Genomic DNA, 14,545 nt, shown 5'->3' on the forward strand with positions numbered 1-14,545 from the left:
TCGCTCAGTCATGTCCGATTCTTTGCGACCCCATGAACCGCAGCATGCCAGGCCTCCCTGTCCATCACCAACTCCCAGAGTTCACTCAAACTCACGTCCGTCGAGTCCGTGATGCCATCCAGCCATCTCATCCTCTGTCGTCCCCTTCTCCTCCTGCCCCCAATCCCTCCCAGCATCAGCGTCTTTTCCAATGAGTCAACTCTTCGCATGAGGTGGCCAAAGTACTGGAGTTTCAGCTTTAGCATCATTCCTTCCAAAGAACGCCCAGGACTGATCTCCTTCAGAATGGACTGGTTGGATCTCCTTGCAGTCCAAGGTTATATTAGGGAGGCAGAAAATTGAGAAAATCTATACAGGAAGCTCCCCCACATCCTCAGGTTCTTCCTCAGGTTCTTTGAACTATTTTTTAGATACTAAGTACATATATACCCAAAAATTGGCACCATAAAGGAAGTGGGCTTGCCAATTTCATAAAGAACAGATGAATTAGTGTTGTTTTATTTTAATTAAATGTATGTGATGTAACTCTGGCAATAATTCTTGTCCGGTATCTCAGCTATTTCCAGGAGTGTTGAGAAAAGTAAGATATGCCAACACAGCCATATTCTGTGAAGCTAATTACTTGGAAAATAGTTTCAAACAACAATGACAAATTGCAATGGCTCTAGTGCCATCTAGAAAACTTTATCTGCATTTTGACAGCTATTTATCTAATAGCTAATAAATATCAAGCAAACATAATTCCTGCTCTCAAGAAGTTGTCTACTGAAGTTAGAAGGATCATACATTTTTAAAAACACAATTGTATAAAGCATGAATGGGGGTGGTTACTTTGTGCTGGCATAACTGAGCAAAGCATATGTCTTAGATTGAGAATATGGAAGTCATCCTAGTAGAGGTGGCCTTGAGCATAATTTTGAAGATGAAGTAAAATAGGACTCAATTTCAAATTGGGTGTAAGAGAACAGAATGGATAACTACTAAGACTGTGTTTAGTGAGCCAAACAGAAAGTCAACTACCAAGGCTTAAAATTGATAGGATTTTTTTTCCATGACAAATACTCTTTGAGTAGGAAACATAAGGCTGGTGTCTTTGCTCAAGGAGTTGGTGAAGGATTCAGGCTACTTTTAGCTTCTTTCTTTGCCACTTATAATGGGTAGCTTTTGTTCTCATGGGCATAAGATGACTGTCCTAATTTCAGCCATCATGTCTCCATTTTAGTCAGAAAGAAAGGGAGAAAGATGAAGGAGAACAAAAGTGTGCGCCTCCATCTTCCATTTTTACTAGAACAATAGCCTTTCTAGAATTCATATCCAGTAGACCTTAGCTGTTTTATTATGTACCAAAACTTGATCACATGCCCATCCTCAAAGGCAAAGAAGGGGAATATTTTAACTTGGCATATTGCTTCACCAAATAAAAATGAAGTTATTCTAGGAAGGAGAAAATCTATATTGTACAGGAAACTACCACCAGGATTTCTACTTATGAGAAGATAGAGTAGTTGTATTTTGTCCAATTCCATTGCTAAGTATTACTAAAAACTTTGGACTTTATATATAAAACAAATACAAGACTCTGAAAGGTGAAGAGAAGGCAGACTGTCTAGGGACGTTTGAGGAACAATATGGTGATGACTTCTCTAGATTTGATTTTGGCTTCACATATCACAAACTTGGAGCTGAAGAATACTGCAAATTTCAAACCAGACATGACAACAAGTAAAGAAAAAAAAGTGAAGTGAAGTTGCTCAGTCGTGTCCGACTCTTTGCGACCCCATGGACTGTAGCCTACCAGGCTCCTCAGTCCATGGGATTTTCCAAGCAAGAGTACTAGAGTAGGTTGCCATTTCCTTCTCTAGGGGATCTTCCTGACCCAGGGATCGAACCTGGGTCTCCCGCATTGTAGGCAGATGCTTTACCATCTGAGCTACCAGGGAAGCCCAAAGAAAAAAAAGGAACCAACAAAACCCTTTAATCAGATAACCGGGAAAGGAGCAGAACTGAGAAAAGAGCAGCCTAGTAAGTCAGAAAACTTTCAGACCATCACCACTCTACTTCAGCCAAACACTGTGAAAAAGTATCTGCACGTACAGACATAAAAAACAAAGGCTGAATGAAGATTCTAGATTACCACCCTCGTGGATCTCTGAGGATGAACAAAAACATTTCCACTAAGTGATGTAGAGAAGGCCGTATGGGAAGGTGGAATTTATATTTCTTACCTTCTCACTACTCCCTGACCACCATCAGTAAAGACCACGTGGGAAGCCTAGCTTTCATATGATTCCTCCTCTGCTGAGCTAGTGTTGGAGGAGGCCTAGAGGAGAGAAGAAAGGACTTGCAATATCTCCCAATGGTTAAAAAGAAAACTCACCATGATGTCAATGGAGACCCATTGGTAAGCCAGAACTCACACTCCTACCTGACAATAAGAAGGAGCAGTCTCTTTCTTCTGGGTGTCGATCAGGGCCACTAGAAAACCTAAACTTCTATCTCCACTGGTTAATAATGAGGTAATACTCCCTCCCTTTCCCCTGCTGGAGTAGTATCAAAGGAAGTTAGTTGAAATAAAAGTTCTAAATAAGTTCTAATGTCTCCTGATATGAAAATGTCCACGTCATTAAAAAAATCACTCATTATACCAAGAAACAAAAGATATTGAAAATGAATTTTAAAATAACCAAAAGATACCAGTATCAAGAGGACAGAGATGATAGAATTATCTGAAAAATTTTAAATTACCTCATGAGCGAAAAAAACGGAGAGAAAGAAAGAAAGCCTCAGCAAGAAACAGTCTCTGGTAAGAGATAGAAGCTATAAAGAGAACAAAATGGATATTGCAAAACAAAAAATACAACTGAAATAAAAAGTTTGGTGCATGGGCTCAAAAGCACCAGTTGCAAGGTAGAGTAGTTTGGAGTGTTAGTTTAGATTCTTTTATTTTCTGTTTGTAGATTTTTGATTTGTGGTTACTGTGAGATATATAGGACCAGCTGGCCAAAATATTAACTATGGAACCCCAAACTCCATAGCCAGAGACTTAAGGACCTTGTTCCACCCAACAGTGAGCTAGAACTAGCCCCAGGATCTCTCTAGGGCCTTGGCCCCACCACCAGGACTGAAGCCAGCTCTAGGAATCCTGGACCTTGCCTCTCTATGCCACTAGTAGGCAGATACCAGTTCTTGGACCAGAACTTCAGTCCCACTCACCAGCAGGACAGTACCTGACCTGAGACCCTATGAGTCTGGGCCTTGCTCACCAGCAGCCCAACCTGAGCTCTGAGACACCTTGTGAGATACAGGACCAGCCCCCTTGTGGGCGGGGCTGGGTCCCGGGGTTTCTGGCTGCAGGACTCTGGGGGTCTCAGGGCTAGTGCAGGCTAACTGGTAGGCAGAACTGGATCCCAGGGTCTCAAGCTATAGGTCCTTGGGGGACCTACATTGTGTGTGTCTGCCCTTGGGTGTGTGGGGCCAGAGCCCAAAGGGCCCCCTGGGACTGCTGGTGGATGGGCTGGGCCCTGACATGGCACATTGTGGGGCTATGGTAGCCCTGAGGCTGATGTCCACAGGCTGGTGGGTTAGACTGGGGTCCAAGTGATCTCAGGACTTGCATCCACTCACTCGTCCTGGGGTTAGTTTCTGCCCCAAGTGGGTGGAGCCAGATGCTAGTTCTCTGCTGTATCACCTATGTATCCCAGAACTGGTGTTGGCAGGCTGGTAGATGGGGCCAGGTACAGGAGGTCCTGGGGTTGATGTCTTCTCAGTGGAAGGTCAGGGTTAATTGTCTTTAAATATTTGAAGGACAGTCATGTAAATGAAGGGGGAAATACCAGAAGTTGCACTTACAATGACATAGTAGAGAAGCACTATTAGGTTCAATATCAGGAAGAATTCTATAAGAATAATTGAACAGGTTTCCTCTGAGAAGGAACCACCCCATTATAGAAGAGTTGATGAGGACATTGGTGAGCATTAGCCAAGAGTGTTAAAAAGGAAATTCCTTAAGGTCTGTGACATTAAGTTAAATGACTTCCAATTAGTTTCTATAACTCTATGAGTTTAAGACAAAAATTACTGATACATTTTCACATATGATTTCACTCAATCCTGTTTGCCAAAGATAAATTATATTTGGCACAAATTAAGACAAAAACCTGTAATGTTTCAATGTAAAAGTATTAATTGGATCACTGAAGATTCAAATCTATTGCCTGGATTTCATAAAACAATGTTCCAAAAAACTAATTATTCTCATCTCTGAATGGGGGCATATTTCTTATCCAAGACTTCGGGATATAATTCGTGATAAAAGTGGCCTATTTAGAAAGGTATAATTTTCTTTAATATCATGTTTCATACAGGAAAGTACTCAAAGATGCATAGCTGCTTCTACAAAGCTCAATTTTAAAAACAAAAAAAAAATGGTAATACTTGTCGAAATGTACAAACAGAATATGTTTCTCCAAACAATTCTTAAAAGAAAATTTATATAATAAATTATATATGGGTTATGTTCTATAGCCAGAAAGTACTTGCCTTCATTTCAAAAATTAGGTGTTTTGAGAAAAGCAATCACACCTATAATTATGAATAACAATACAGCCTGAAATATTAACAACTATATCAACAACAACAAAAAATATGAGCCTGAAATATTCAGGACTCAATATCCAGCATATTCAGAGCAACCATAAATGCTATATAAACACTAGTAAAGTGAGTGACATGAACTCTCACACACAAATCGTATGACAACATAGAATTTCAGTTTTCACACCATTATATCTGATTCCACAAATGGGCTTTTAACCAAGTTAAAGTCCAGAGCCCTTAGGTAAACATTACTATTTATGCCTTTATAGTAAAGAAATACTAAAGCACATCTCAAGATGCACATTATGAAGAGATAATTGTGGAAATAAGTGGCCTTAGAAATAATATCTTAACATTTTTAAGAGGAAAATAGTAAAAAAAAAAAAAAAGACTGAAATAGGTGGCATTAAACTTTTTTAAAATGTGATTTTTAACATGTTATTACCGAGACTCAAACTTTGGCTAACCACTCTCTGGTCAAGAAGTTATATTCCCTCATAAAGCCTTAGAGACACATTTTCTAAGATTTGTGAGATATTTGGTGAAGTATTTGGGGAAATATGTGAGTAAATCAATATTTTCCTCTTAAATCTTTGAAGCACAAGAAAAAATATACCTGTTTAGTATAAACAGAAGATTTAGGAAATACATGAGAAAAACCAGTACGTGCTCATGAGACTGTTTTATCAAGGAAGGATCTCCTTAGAAGCATGTGACTGCAGAATTTCTTCCATCCACTTTCTTGAGAAAATTGCTTCATGCATGGCTGACCAACTGATTATGTAAAGATAGAAGGAGACAGTAAGAAATGCCTTATTGCTTTTATAAATAACTGAATTAAGAAGCAAGACACTTTAAAACTCAAGGCAATTTTGTTCAATGAGAAAGGCCTAATTTGGAAGGGAAGAAATACGATACTAACTACCTGGGTGATTTGGGGTGAAACACAATATCCTTGTCACCAGGACAAGTCATATCATAAGTTCAGTTCAGTTGCTCAGTTGTGTCCAACTCTTCATGACCCTATGGACTGCAGCACACCAGGCTTCCCTAATAATATCCTTGTCACCAGGACAAGTCACATCATAAGGATTGCTACTAATGAGTGTCCTTGTGGTGCTGGATGCTTTACTCAGTTATCTCTTTTAGTCTGCTGTACCTGAGCTAATTATTTAACTTCGATCTTCAATTTCCTCACTGAAGCAATGATAGTTGTGAAGATTTAATAGGACCAAGTACTCAGCATTTAGCACAGGGCCTGGCATCTAATAGCCATGTGATAAATGGCTTTTTAGTGTTATTAACTCTTGACTCATACTCTAGATGTAGGAATTTTTTAAGGATGGAGGTCACAGTGAGTTAACGGAATAGATTAGGAAACAGAGTCATGACACTGTTACATAAATTTTGTAAATGGCTGACATGTTTCATTTGGCAGACAATACAATATTTGGCCCATGGAATGTTTTCCTTTTCATATTTAGAATTATTTTTCAATGTATAAAAATAGATGGCACAAACCAATTGCAATTTCCAGCTTTTATTGAAAATGTGAAATATCTGGTCATTTTAGGCCCACGTGTGTGCTTAGTCACTCAGTCGGGCCCAACTCTTTGCAACCCCACGGACTCCAGGCAAGAATACTGGAGTGGGTTGCCATTTCCTCCTCCAGGGATCTTCCGAACTCAGGGATCAAAATCGGTCTCTTGCATTGCAGGTGGACTCTGTGTCCTCTGAGCCACCGGGGGAGCCCAATATTAGGCCTACCAACACAGATGGCAACCATCAGGCTTAAGATGGAACTGTTCTTTTCAGCAGAGGTTCTCAAGTTTGGCATGGTTTTCACTTTTATTATCTTCACAACAATGAAAACACAATGAATACAATTTATAATTTTGCCTCAGAAAATTGTCCACCATTATTATTATCTTTCTTAGACTTTTTTCTGTAGGGTTTGCAAATCTGGTCGAACTCTCCATTTAACTGAACTACCCAGGTAAGTAAAATAAGTGGCTCTATTTTTATTTTTTTGGTAACTTCCATACTGTTTTCCAAAGTGACTAAACCAATTTACATTCCCACCAACGGTGCGTAAATTTCCCCTTTTCTCCACATCCTCACCAGTGTTGTTATTTCTTGTCTTCTTGGTAGTAGCCATTCTAAGAGGTATGGTGTGGTAACTCATTGTGATTTCCCTGTTGAACACCTTTTCCTACTTGCTGAGCACCTTTTCACACCTATATTTCCCTGTTGGCACTTTTTTGTACCTGTTTGGATGTCTTCTTTTGAAAAATGGCTATTCTGTTCCTCTGTCCATTTTTCACTTGGATTGTTTCTTTTTATTGTTGGTGTTAAATTATATGATTTCTTTATATATTTTATATACTAACCCTTTTCAGATATATATTTTGCAAATATTTTCTCCCATTAAATAGGTTTATGCATTTCTTTTAATATTTTTTTATTGTGCAGAATGTTTTTCTTTAATATAGTCCCACTATTTGATTTTTGCTTTTATTGCTTGTGCTTTTGGTGTCATATTAAAAAAAATCATTGACAAGACCAACATCATAAAGCATTTTCCTTACTTTTTTTCCTATTTGTATGTCTTATTCGTTTTCTTTCATCAAAGTCTTGTAGTTTTCCGTTTTCAGACTTTTCATTTTTTGCTTAAATTTATTCCTAAGTATTGTATTGATTTTGATGTTTTTATGAATTGTATTGTTTTTATTTTTTCTGATATTTTGTTGCTTGATATGTACTGATTTCAGTTTGTTGATTTTATATCTTGCAGTTTTACTAAATTCCTTGAATAATTTCAATAGTTTTTTAGTGAAATCCTTAGGATTTTAAATAAAAGATCATATCGTATGTATATAAAGATAATTTTACTGTTCCTTTCTGATTTTGATGCCTTTTATTTCTTCTTTTTTGCCAGATTATTCTGGCTAGGAATTCCAGGACTGTATTGAATATAAGTTTGTCAGGAATTCCAGGACTGTATTGAATATAAGTTTGTCTTGTTCCTGATCTTAGAGGAAGAGCTTTAAAACTTTCATGCTGAATATGATGTAGACTATAGGTTTTTCATATGGGCTTTATTATGTTGAGGTATGTTCCTTCTGTGGGCTTCCTGGTAGCTCCGATGGTAAAGAATATACCTGCAATGCAGGAAACTCTGGTTCAATTCCTGGGTCGGGAAGATCTCCTGAAGAAGGGATAGGCTACCCACTCCAATATTCTTTGGCTTTCCTGGTGGCTCAGACAGTAAAGAATCCACCTGCAATATGGAAGATCTGGGTTCCATCCCTGGGTTGGACAGATCCCATGGAAGAGGGCATGGCAACCCACTCCAGTATTCTTACCTGAAGAATCCCCATGGACAGAGAAGCCTGGCAGGATACAGTCCATGGGAACACAAAAAGTCAGACACGATTGAGTGATTAAGCACAGCACATGTTCCTTCTGCAACCAGTTTGTTGAGGGTTTTTATTATAAAAAGATGTTGTATTTTGTTAAATGCTTTTGTGTACCTATTGATAATTATACGGTTTTTACTTTTATTTTTTAATGTGGTATATCACATTTATTGATTTGTAAATGTTGAACCATGCTTGCATTTCAGAGATAAATCCCACTTGATCATGCTGTATGATCCTTTTAATGTCCTCATGAATTTGGTTTGGGTAATATTTTACTAGGAGCTTTGTATCAATAACCTCAGATATGCAGATGACACTACCCTTATGGCAGAAAGTAAAGAGGAACTCAAAAGCCTCTTGATGAAAGTGACAGTGGAGAGTGAAAAAATTGGTTTAAAGCTCAACATTCAGAAAATGAAGATCATGGCATCTGCTCCCATCACTTCATGGGAAATAGATGGGGAAACAGTGGAAACAGTGTCAGACTTTATTTTGGGGGGCTCCAAAATCACTGCAGATGGTGACTGCAGCCATGAAATCAAAAGACGCTTACTCCTTGGAAGGAAAAGTTATGACTAACCTAGATAGCATACTCAAAAGCAGAGACATTACTTTGCCAACAAAGGTTCGTCTGGTCAAGGCTATGGTTTTTCCAGTGGTCATGTATGGATGTGAGAGTTGGACTGTTGAAGAAAGCTGAACACTGAAGAATTGATGCTTTTGAACTGTGGTGTTGGAGAAGACTCTTGAGAGTCCCTTGGACTGCAAGGAGATCCAACCAGTCCATCCTGAAGGAGATCAGCCCTGGGATTTCTTTGGAAGGAATGATGCTAAAGCTGAAACTCCAGTACTTTGGCCACCTCATGCGAAGATTTGACTCATTGGAAAAGACTCTGATGCTGGGAGGGATTGGGGGCAGGAGGAGAAGGGGACAACAGAGGATGAGATGGCAAGATGGCATCACCGACTCAATGCACATTAGTTTGGGTGAACTCCGGGAGTTGGTGATGGACAGGGAGGCCTGGCATGCTGCAATTCATGGGGTCGCAAAGAGTCGGACACGACTGAGCAACTGAACTGAACTGAACTTTGTACCTATATTTATGAGAAACTTCAGTCCTTAATATTCTTTTCTTTTAGTGTCCTTATCTGGCTTTGGTATCATGATACTATTGGCCTTGTAAAATGAGTTTATGGGTGTTCCCTCTTCAGTTTTTTTTGGAAGAATTTGAGAAGAATTGGCATTAATTCTTTAAATATTTGGTAAAACTCACTGCTTCTGGGCTTTTCTTTTGGGGGAGCTTATGATTCTGATTAAATCTGCTTACTAGTAATTGGTCTATTCATATTTTTATATTTCTTTCTGATTCACCCTTGGTAATTTGTACATTTCTAGAAATGTATCTATTTCTTCTAGATTATACAACACTTTGGCCTGTAAGTATTCAGGGTAGAATCTTATGATCCAATATATTTATGTGATATTAGTTGTAATATCTCATCTTTAATTTCTGATTTTCTTTATTAAGGCTTTTTTCCTAGGCTAACTAAATTGTTGTCAATTTTGTATATCTTTTTACAAAAGTTGCTTTTTGTTTCACTGATCTTTATTGTTTTCTTAGCATTTATTTTTTAATTTCATCTCATCTTTATTGTCTTACTTTCATTAACTTTGAGCTTAGATTTTTATTTTTTTTCTCATTCTTTGCATTGTAAATTAGGGTTGTTTGTTTAAGATCTATTCTTTTAATATATGTATTTATAAACTTGTAAACTTTCATCTAAGAATTACTTTTGTAGAATTTCATAGATTTTGATATGTTGTATTTGCATATTAAATTATTTCCAGATATTATTATTTCTTTTTTTATTTCTTCTTTGACTCATTGGTTGTCAGGAACATGTTGTTTAATCCCCATATTTTTTTAAGTTTTCCAGATTTTCTCCTATTGAGTTCTAGTTTCATGCCATGTGGTCAGAAAAAAAAATACTTTGTATGATTTTAATCTTATTAAATTTATTAAGACCTTTTTTGTGACCCATAATATGATCTGTCCCGGAGAATGCTCTGTGTGGACTGGGGGAGATATGTGTTCTGCTGCTATTGGACGGAATGTTCTATATATCTGGTAGGTCCGTTTGCCCTAAAGAATGGTTCGAGTGCAGTTTCTTTGTGACTTTTCTGTCTGGATTATCTATCTATTGCTTCTAAGTGGGATATTGAAATTCCCTACTATTTCTGTGTTTTTATGTCTTCTTTTAGACCTATCAGCATTTGCTTAATATATTATGTGCTCTGATGTTAGGTGCATATGTATTGCGAATTGTATCTTCTTAATGAATTGATCCTTTTATCGTCATATAAAGGCCTTCTTGTCACCTGTTACCTTTCTCAGGTTAAAGTCTACTTTTGTTTGAAATAAGTATAGCTATTTCACTTTTCTGGGTTTCCAGTTGCATGGAATATGTTTTTTATTACTTCACTTTGAACCTATGTGTGTCCTTAAAACTGGAGTGAGTCTCTTATAAGTAGCATGTATTTGAGTCTTATTTTTTTATTCTACATAGCCATTTGCATTTTTTGATTGAAGAATTCAGTCCTTTACATTTCAATTAATTATTGATATGTAAGAACTTAATAACATCAAATTGCTTTCTGGCTGTTTTATAGTTTCATCGTTCCTTTTTTTCTTGACTGCCATATACAGTGATGGAATGGTGATTTTATGGGATAATATGCTCTGATTCCTTTCTCTTTTTTTTCCAAATTTTAAACTTTTTATTTTGTATCGTGGTAAAGCTGACTAACAATATTGGGGTGGTTTCAGGTGAACAGTGAAGGGATTCAGCCATACATACACATGTGTGTGCATGCTCAGTCGCTTCAGTCATGTCCAACTCTTTGTGACTCTATGGACTACAGCCCACCAGTCTTCTCCATCCCTGGAATTCTCCAGGCAAGAATACTGGAGTGGGTTGCCGGCGTGCTGGGTTGCCAGCGTGCCCTCCTCCAGGGGATCTTCCCAGCAGAGGGATCAAACCCCAGCATCTCCTACACTGCAGGCAGATTCTTTACCACTGAGCCACTGGGGAAGCCCACATACACATGTATCCCTTCTCTTTCTCTTTTGTAAATATATTTTAGGCTTTTGCCTTATGGCTACCATGAGGCACACATAAAAAAAAATTTAGGCATAACAGTCTATTTTATGCTTTATAGAAACTTAACCATGATCATATATAAAAACTCAGCCATATTATAACCCCTTTCATGTTGTTATTGACACAATTTTCCTCATTTTATATTTTGTATTTATTAGCAAATTATAGAAGCTATAGTTAACTTTAATATCCTTTTCTTTTAGTCTCCATACTTCAGTTAAGAGGTTAGCACATTATCATATTACAAATCACAGTTTTCTACGACATACTTTATATTTACCCTTAGAGTGTGTTGAATACTTCCATATGTTTTAATCTTATTAATGAGGATCTTTCTATATCAGCTTGAAGAACTTCTTTAAGAGTTTCTCATAAGATAGCTTTCAGTTCAGTCAGTTCAGTCGCTCAGTCGTGTCCGACTCTTTGTGACCCCATGAATCGCCACACACCAGGCCTCCCTGTCCATCACCAACTCCCGGAGTTCACTCAAATGCACATCCGTCCAGTCAGTGATGCCATCCAGCCATCTCATCCTCTGTCGTCCCCTTCTCCTCCTGCCCCCAATCCCTCCCAGCATCAGAGTCTTTTCCAATGAGTCAACTCTTCGCATGAGGTGGCCAAAGTACTGGAGTTTCAGCCTCAGCATCATTCCTTCCAAAGAAATCCCAGGACTGATCTCCTTCAGAATGGACTGGTTGGATCTCCTTGCAGTCCAAGGGACTCTCAAGAGTCTTCTCCAACACCACACTTCAAAAGCATCAGTTCTTCAGTGCTCAGCCTTCTTCACAGTCCAACTCTCACATCCATACATGACCACTGGAAAAACCATAGCCTTGACTAGACAGACCTTTGTTGACAAAGTAATGTCTCTGCTTTTTAGCATGCTATCTAGGTTGGTCATAACTTTCCTTCCAAGGAGTAAGCGTCTTTTAATTTCATGGCTGCAGTCACCATCTGCAGTGATTTTGGAGCCCCCCCAAAATAAAGTCTGACACTGTTTCCACTGTTTCCCCATCTATTTCCCATGAAATGATGGGACCGGATGCCATGATCTTTGTTTTCTGAATGTTGAGCTTTAAGCCAACTTTTTCACTCTTCTCTTTCACTTTCATCAAGAGGCTTTTTAGTTCCTCTTCACTTTCTGCCATAAGGGTGGTGTCATCTGCATATCTGAGGTTATTGATATTTCTCCTGGCAATCTTGATTCCAGCTTGTGCTTCTTCCAGCCCAGCATTTCTCATGATGTACTTTGCATATAAGTTAAATAAGCAGGGTGACAATATACAGTCTTGACGTACTCCTTTTCCTGTTTGGAACCAGTCTGTTATTTCATGTCCAGTTCTAACTGTTGCTTCCTGAACTGCATACAGATTTCTCAAGAGGCAGGTCAGGTGGTCTGGTATTCCCATCTCTTTCAGAATTTAGTGGTAAAGAATTCCCTCAGTTTTTATATGTTTAAATAAGATTTGTTTTCTCCTTTCTATCTGGAGAATAACCTTGCCAGATAGAATTATCCTTGGCTGGTTTTTTTTTTTTCTTTTTTCATTTCAGCAATTTGAATATACCATTCTATTCTCTCAACTAGTAAGGTTTCTGCTGAGAAATTTGCCAAGAGGCTAATAGAGGTGGCTTTGTAGCTTATAAACTGTTATTCTTTTGCTGCTTTTAGGATTTTTTCAGTCTTTGAATTTTGATACTTTCATTACGATATGTCTTGGAGAAGATTATTTTGGTTTGAAACAATGAGATAATCCATTACTTTCATGAACTTCAACATTTCACTATTGATGCTCTCTGTTGTATTCTTTACTTCATTCACTGAATTCTTTAGCTTCAGAATTTCTATTTGGTTATTTCTATTTCTGTCTCTTTATTAAATTTCTCATTTGGTTCTTGTAGTGTTTTCCTGATGTTTCTGAGTTGTGTTTCTGTGTTTTCCTTTACATAGTTGAGTTTGCAAAAAGAAGCTATTTTAAATTCCTTATGGGTTAAATGACAGATCTCCATGTCCTTGGGTTTGGTTACTGGAGGAATATTATGATCTTTTGATGACATCGTATTTCCTTGAATTTTCATGCTCCTTGGAGTTTGGCTTTGATGATGTCATGTGAGAAGCAGCAGTCACCTCCTTTAATCCTTACCAGTTGCTTTCAAGTAAGAGTTACTCTCCATTACTCCTGATATATAGTCCCTGACTTTCTTCTGCAACCTCATACGGATACACCTGCTCCATGCTTCTTGCTCCCTCTTGTGGCATAAACCTTAAACTTGTATGCCTTCTAATGCACCAGGATGGCTGCTGGAAACTTATTTTCTTTTCCTGAAGGTGGTACTACAACTCAAGATTGGGGGCCAGTTTCTCTCGTCCACAGACTTTGTCCTATTTTATGCACGTGTCCCCTGTCCACTTGAGCTCACTCCTACTGCAGCACTGAGGAGTATGCACGAGGGGCTGCTCCTTCTTCTCATTTCCATTTTCATAAAATATAATTTTCCATCCTCTCACTTTCAGTCTTTGTGTGTCTTTAGCTCTGCAGTGGGTCTTCTTCTAAGCAGAATATAGATGGGCTTTTTTAATCAAATGATCCACCCTATGTCTTTTGATTTGAGCATTTATTCCATTGATGTTTAAATGATTATTAATAGGTGTGTACTTATTGCCTTCTGTTTTTTTTTTTCTTTTTTATAGTTCTCTGTAATTTTTTCTTTTAGTTTCTTCCCTTGTGGTTTGATCATTTTTTTCAGTGGTATGCTTGTGTTCCTTTCTTTCTAGGTCTTGTGTACCTACTGAACATTTTTGATTTGTAGTTACCATGGAATTCATATATGTTAACCTATATCTACTTGTTTTAAGCTGGTAGTCATTTAACTTCAAACACATTCTAAAAGATCTACATTTTTTTTAACTTTCTTATATCACATTGTGTGTTTTGATGTTGTATTTTGCAACTTTAGGTTTATCCCTTCAGTGCTTATTTTAGCAATAATTGATTTTAAAGTTTTTGTTTATTAATCTTTGTAGTAGCTTATTTAACCATTTGTTCCTCAGCCCTTAGTATATATTTGTCTTTCCTAGAGGAACTTTTACTTTCCTATAGCTTTTTATCTCCCATTTAAAGAATAATTTTTAACATTTCTTTTATGGTAGGTTTACTATTGATGAACTCTTAGCTTTTGCATGTCTGAGAAGCTTTTTAGCTCTTTAAATTCTAAATGATAATTTTGTTTGGTAAGATATCCTAGGATGCATGATTTTCTATTTCACCACTTTAATTATATGTCACTCTCTTCTGGCCAACAAAGTTTCTACAGAAAAATAACCTTTATTTATTTATTTTTTTATATAATGCTCTGCTTTGCTTTTG

Source organism: Bos mutus, chromosome 9, assembly GCF_027580195.1.
Source record: "Bos mutus isolate GX-2022 chromosome 9, NWIPB_WYAK_1.1, whole genome shotgun sequence".
Taxonomy (NCBI): Eukaryota; Metazoa; Chordata; class Mammalia; order Artiodactyla; family Bovidae; genus Bos; species Bos mutus.